The following is a 6,981-nucleotide window of genomic DNA, read 5'->3' on the forward strand; positions in this document are numbered from 1 at the left end:
AGTTACATAGTTTGTCTGGTTGAAAAAAAAGTCCATCTAGTTCAACCAATCAAAGGGGAAAAAAATCATACATTCCTATAAACACAATCATATACCCACAATAGATCCAGAGGAAGGCAAAAAATCCCAACAAAGCATGATCCAATTTGCTCCAACAGATGAAAAGTTATTTCCGGATCCCCCAAGAGACAATCGGATATTCCCTGGATCAACGTTACCTATAAATATTAGTATCCAGTTACATTGTGTTTATTTAGGAAAAAATCCAGACCTTTTTTTTAAAGTAATCTACTCAGTTGGACAGAACCAGCTCTTGAGGGAGTCTATTCCACATATGCACAGCTCTTACTATGAAGAAACCTTTCTGTATTTGGAGATTAAATCTCTTTTCCTCCAGATGTAAAGAGTGCCCCCTTGTCCTCTGTGATAACCTTAAAGTGAAGAACTCAACACCAAGTTCACTATATGGACCACTTGTGTATTTATGCATGTTGATCATATTCCCCCTTAAAGCAGTAGTAAACTGCATGAAAAAAATAGTAAATCGGGTCGCGGGCAGTTTGCGTCATAATGTGCTACTATGCTTTGCATTGTAGCACATTATGACAGACTTACTTGAAAACAAAGTCCTCCAGCAATGCACTGTCGCTGCTGAAGGGGCTTTCATCTTCACCCGGTCTTCTTCCTGGGTTTGCGGGCTTCAGCAGTATGAATGGCCGAGTTGGCGATGATTTCACTGTGCCTGGGAGTCACTGTTAATGGCATGGCTCTGAAGGAACAGCACGGGTATGTCGTTCGGGTATGTCGTTCCTTGGGAGCGCATGCGCAGGTGACCTCACCAGCTGCATCTAAAGTAAATATCTCCTAAACAGTGCAGTTTTGGGAGATATTTAGAGTACCTATAGGTAAGCCTTATTATAGGCTTTCCTATAGGTAAAAAATCATATATGGGAGTTTAATCCTACTTTAATTTCTTCTCTTCAATAAATTCCTCTAACCTTTATCATAGCTGAGCTCCTCCACGCCTCTTTCTATTCCTGTCAATATAGCAGTGGGATTGAAGACAAAACAGGGTTCTCATGAATGCAGAGTGAGGAACTCCTGAGAATTGTTTGTGAGTAGTGATGAGCCGAACACCTCCCTGTTCGGTTCGCACAGAACATCTTGAACAGGTAAAATGTTCTAGCGAACATGGGAACTCCATTAAAGTCCTAATTTTAAAGGCTTCAATGCAAGTTATTGGCCCAAAAAAGTGTATGAGGACCTGGGTAGTGCCCTGGGGGACATGAATCAATGCAAAACATTTTTTTAAAACAATTGTTTTTACAGGAGCAGTGATTTTAATAATGCTTAAAGTGAAACACTAAAAATGAAAAATTCCTTTAAATATCGTGCCTGGGGGCCCCCTTAATGTGCCTGTAAAGTGGTGCATTTGTGCGATGTTTGTAGCCTGCTGCAGCAATACTGACATTTCTAAAAGAAAAAATGTCATTTAAACTTGCTCATGGCTATAATGTATTGTCGGCTCCTGGGAATACAGATAAAAAATGAAAAAAAAAAAAAAAATTGTGGAGTCCCCCCCCCCAGTCCATACCAGTCAATACCAGTCCCCACGCCAAAATAAAAAAAAAAAATGGCATGGGGTTCCCCCTAATATCCATACCAGACCCTTATCTGAGCACACAGCCTGGCTGGCCAGGATGGGGGGAGGGGGGGAGAGAGCCCCCTCCTGAATCATACCAGGCCACATGTCCTCAACATGGGGGGGATGCTTTGGGGCAGGGGGGCTCTTCAGGGGGAGGCTTATTGGAATCTGGAAGCCCCGTTTCCCAAGGGGGCCACCAGATCCCGCCCCCTCCTCCTATGTGAATGGATATCGGGTACCCCTACCCATTCACCAAAAAAGTGTACAAAAAAAAATAAAGGCAAAATCCAGTTTTGGAAAAGTCCTTTATTAAAAAATAAAACAAATAGTGTCCCCCAATGATCAGTCACCTGCACACTTGAAAATTAGAAAAAAAAAAAGCTCCTGCTTCTACGGACACTTCCTGCGCTATGAGCTGTTTTGATTTTGACAGCTCTTTATAGGGACCTGACGTCATGAGCTGCCCCACAATGCACTGCACTGCACAGGTGCAGTGAATGAATTACATTACATCAATAATTTATTCACTGCACCTGAGCAGTGCATTGTTTCTTGTGATATCAGGTCCCTATAAAAGAGCTGTCAAAACCAAAAGCAGCTCATAGCGTGGGAAGCGTCCGGAGAAGCAGGAGCTTCTTTTTTTTTTTTTCCTATTTTTCGGGCGGGCGTGCGGCTGATCATTGGGGGACACTATTTTTTTATTTTTTTAATAAAAGACTTTTCCAAAACTGCCTTTTGTCTTTATTTTTTTGTACACTTTTTTGGTGAATGTGTAGGGGTACGATGTACCGATATCCATTCACATGGGGGAAGCCGGAATCTGGGGGGCCCCTTGTTAAAGGGGGCTTCCAGATTCCGATAAGCCTCCCCCCGCAGACCCCCACAACCACAGCCCACATTTGTTGGGAAGAGACCCCTGTCCCCATCAACATGGGGGCAAGGTGCTTCTCGGATAAGGGCCTGGTATGGATTTTCAAGAGGAACCCCACACCATTGTTTTTTTTTAATTTTGGCATGTTTTTTCAGCAATAGTGACATAAACTGATATAAACTGAAGTGCCTATATATATATATATATATATATATATATATATATATATATATATGTATATATATATATATCTTTGTGGTATGCACTGCACTATCTGATCCCAACAAACTGTAAAAAGCAAAAATCTCTCTCCCTGCCAGTAATGTATTACTAACTAAAGAATTCCACTTACAAATCACCTGCTGGCCAAAGGACTTGAAACCACAACCTCACGATTGCAAACATGGCATTCTACCACCTACACCACTGTCAAGCACATTTAAGTTGGACACACTTTATTGTCTAACTAACTAACTAACTAACTAACTAACTAACTAACTAACTCCTATCTCACCCTACACACAGTGGATGAGATAAAAGTTAGGGAGAGCACATGCAGTTTAAGCAGGCTTAACGGTGGCGTAGGTGGTAGCATACCAGGCTTACAATGCGATGTCTGTGGGTTCAAATCCGTGACCAGCAGGTGATTTATTGAAATCAGAGTCCATGATAATGCAGGAACTCAAAGTTCCTGTGAAGAAGCCCATTTGTTTGTCATTCCACGGACAGGCTAACAGCCAATGTTCGACTCAAACTCAAAGCTCATCCCTATTTGTGAGTAGAGAAAACTGGGTTTTCTCTACTCATTCTTTTTAGGATATGGAGTCCAAAGGGTTTGAAGAGCTTTAGAAGAGAATAAGCCTCCACTGACTGTCCTTCTCTTACCTGAGACCAGCAGACTGAGTGTGCAGGTGTGCACAGCTGTTATACCCAAGGACATGTCAACAAATGCTTAAAGAAAATCTGCAAATTGTGAACTTTAATGCAAAATCCATTGAGGTCAATGGGAAGTGAGCCCTGAAAATCAGTCCTGGCAATTTTCAAGGCTAATATGCAAGGGATTGTCAAACAAAGTGCAGGGGTTGCTGGGCACTGCCATGGGAACATGAACCAATGCAAAAAATATTTTTGTAAACAGCAGCTCCTTTGAGAAGTGTTAATGGACAAAATGTAAAATACATACTTATTTTAAACAATATGCGTTAATAACAAGCAGAAAAAGCAGCATGTTACTGCCCCTAAAAATCTATACCAGATCATTATATTTGATGAAGGCCTAGAATGAATTTTAAGGGTGGACCACCACATATTAAATGTAAAACAAAACGGCACAGGGTCACCCCAAACTCCATACCAGATCCCTATCTGCCTATGCAGGAAAAAGGCAGAGGTGAGTATTCACCCCCTCCTAAACTATGCCAGGCCACATACTTCCAACATTGAGAGGGTACCTTGTCAAGGAAGGGGGCCCTGGCAAAGCATTTAATCCCCATGTTGATGAGGAGAAAGGCCTATCCCCCCCTACCTTGGCCCAGTGAGTGTGGGGGGCTAATAGGAATCTAGAAATCCTTTCAAATAAGGGGGGGCCACAAAGATCCCCCCAAAAGAATGAGTAAGGGGAACGTAGTACTTATAATTACCCATTTTCTAAAACAGTGTTTTTCAACCTTTTTTCAACCAAGGCACCCTTTACAATCTGGCAGAATCTCGAGGCACACCAACCAAAAATGTCCAAAAAACGTAATTGTTACTTACGTCAATGGGATACTTGAGCTGCATTATTGTTAATAGAAACTGCACTTCTTTTTTTATGTTGTATTCCGCTTGCACATCTGCTTCAGTTTGACCGCAGCGCAGGGTACCCGTGGTTTTCATGTGCGTTTCCTGTGGTTTCCTATAGACTTCTATTATGTCCCTCATTTTTGGTGTGCTTTCAGAAAATCCCCCAAAAATATAGGACATTGAAGAAGTTTATGAGAAGCCACAGGTAACGCACATGAAAATCGCGGGTATTCTGCGCTACACCTGCGCTGCAGCCAAACTAAAGCAGATGTGCAAGTGGAAAAAACATAAAAAAAAGACGTGAAGTTTCCATTAACAATAATACAGTATTTATTAACCCACATATCTTATGTATAAATATTACATAAAAAAAAAATGGTGATTGTTTTTTTTTTTTTTTTTGCTTTTAAAAGTAATCCCCATTTTTTTTTTTTTTAATGTAATATAAATATACATAAGATATGTGGGTTTTAAATACTGTATTATTGTTAATGGAAACTGCACGTCTTTTTTTATGTAGTATTCCACTTGCAATAGCGCTGCGGCCAAACTGAAGCAGATGTGCAAGCAGAATACAACATATAAAAAGAAGTGCAGTTTCCATTATCAATAATACAGTATTTAAAATCCACATATCTTATGTATATTTATATTACTTAAAAAAAAAATTGGTGAAAGCAATACCAGGTAAAGTTAATGACAGTCATTTATCAATCAATGTAATTCATGTAACTCACGAAGCCAGAGGAGTCACTGAAGAGCCTCCTCCATGTTATTCCTCTTCTCACACACTCTGCTGTAACTCGAAAAGCGCGCCAGCCAGCAGCAGCTCCCAGGGACCCGCGGCTCTCACCTCCCAGCAAGCACTTTGTATGCCGATCCTCCCATAGCAACCGATGACGTCATCGGTTGGCACGACGCGGTCGGGAGGGCGCACAGCTTTCCGAGCGCATGTGGCAGCGGGAAGGGAATTTAGTCGTCCCTTCTGGCATAACCATATGGAAAACTTTTTTTTTTTTATAAGATTGCTGCAAGGAAAACTTTTATTATAAGATTGCTGCAACGAAAACTTTTTTATAAGATTGCTGCAAATTGGGGTGATTTTGCCGCGGCACACCTGGGGACTCTTCACGGCACACCTGTGTGCCGCGGCACACTGGTTGAGAAACCCTGCTCTAGATCTGTCCCAAACACCTCTTCCAGTAGAGACAGCCTCAATCTTCCCAGAAATCCCCTTCTCCTTCCCCTCTTTCTTGTAAAAGTAAACTGCAGCACACTTCGTAATCTGAAAAGTAGACCTGATAAAATACAGTCACAGCATTATAGCAAAAAGAATACAAAGGTTGACATAAAGGGATTGATTTACTAAAGACAAATAAACAAACGTTGCGAGAGCAGTTGCTCCAGAGCTTAGTAAATGAGCAGAAGCTCTACTGACTTCCATCATCCAATCCGGTGCAAGCAGTTTTTTTATTTTTATTTTCCTTGCATGTGATTGGGGCTTCTTTGCAAAGTGAATCTTTACCTCATTTACTAAGCTCTGGAGCAACTGATCTTGCAGAGTGCAACTGCACTTTGCAAAGTGCGCAGTCAATTTGCTTTTAGAAAATCAACCCCAACTCTGACTTTAGTAAAAAATAAAAATATGGTACCAAAAAAGATTAAAATGCAAGCTCAAGCTTGTCTGACACGTTTTGTCTCAATCACTTGCCGACCGCCCACCGCATATATACTGCGGCAGGCTGGCTCGGCTGCCCGAAATGCTGTACCTGTACGGCGATTTGCGGCAGCGGTCCTGGGGGTAAGCACGCGCTGTTGGCGGTGCACGCCCACCCCCCACTAGGCAGTGGGGATGCCGATCCACAGGACCGGCGGCACTGATTGCCGTCGGGCACCCACGATCGCTCCCCACTGATAGAGAAGGACGGTCAGCTGTTGTAAACACAGCCGACTGTTCTTCTCTCTGAAATGATCACAGAGCGCCTGTGATCCTCCTATATAGGATCACAGGTCTCTGTGATCATTTCACAAGTCCCTCCCCCATACAGGGAGTGCAGAATTATTAGGCAAATGAGTATTTTGACCACATCATCCTCTTTATGCATGTTGTCTTACTCCAAGCTGTATAGGCTCGAAAGCCTACTACCAATTAAGCATATTAGGTGATGTGCATCTCTGTAATGAGAAGGGGTGTGGTCTAATGACATCAACACCCTATATCAGGTGTGCATAATTATTAGGCAACTTCCTTTCCTTGGGCAAAATGGGTCAAAAGAAGGACTTGACAGGCTCAGAAAAGTCAAAAATAGTGAGATATCTTGCAGAGGGATGCAGCACTCTTAAAATTGCAAAGCTTTTGAAGCGTGATCATCGAACAATCAAGCATTTCATTCAAAATAGTCAACAGGGTCGCAAGAAGCGTGTGGAAAAACCAAGGCGCAAAATAACAGCCCATGAACTGAGAAAAGTCAAGCGTGCAGCTGCCAAGATGCCACTTGCCACCAGTTTGGCCATATTTCAGAGCTGCAACATCACTGGAGTGCCCAAAAGCACAAGGTGTGCAATACTCAGAGACATGGCCAAGGTAAGAAAGGCTGAAAGACGACCACCACTGAACAAGACACACAAGCTGAAACGTCAAGAATGGGCCAAGAAATATCTCAAGACTGATTTTTCAAAGGTT

Source organism: Pelophylax lessonae, assembly GCF_965119305.1.
Source record: "Pelophylax lessonae genome assembly, chromosome: 4".
Classification (NCBI taxonomy): domain Eukaryota; kingdom Metazoa; phylum Chordata; class Amphibia; order Anura; family Ranidae; genus Pelophylax; species Pelophylax lessonae.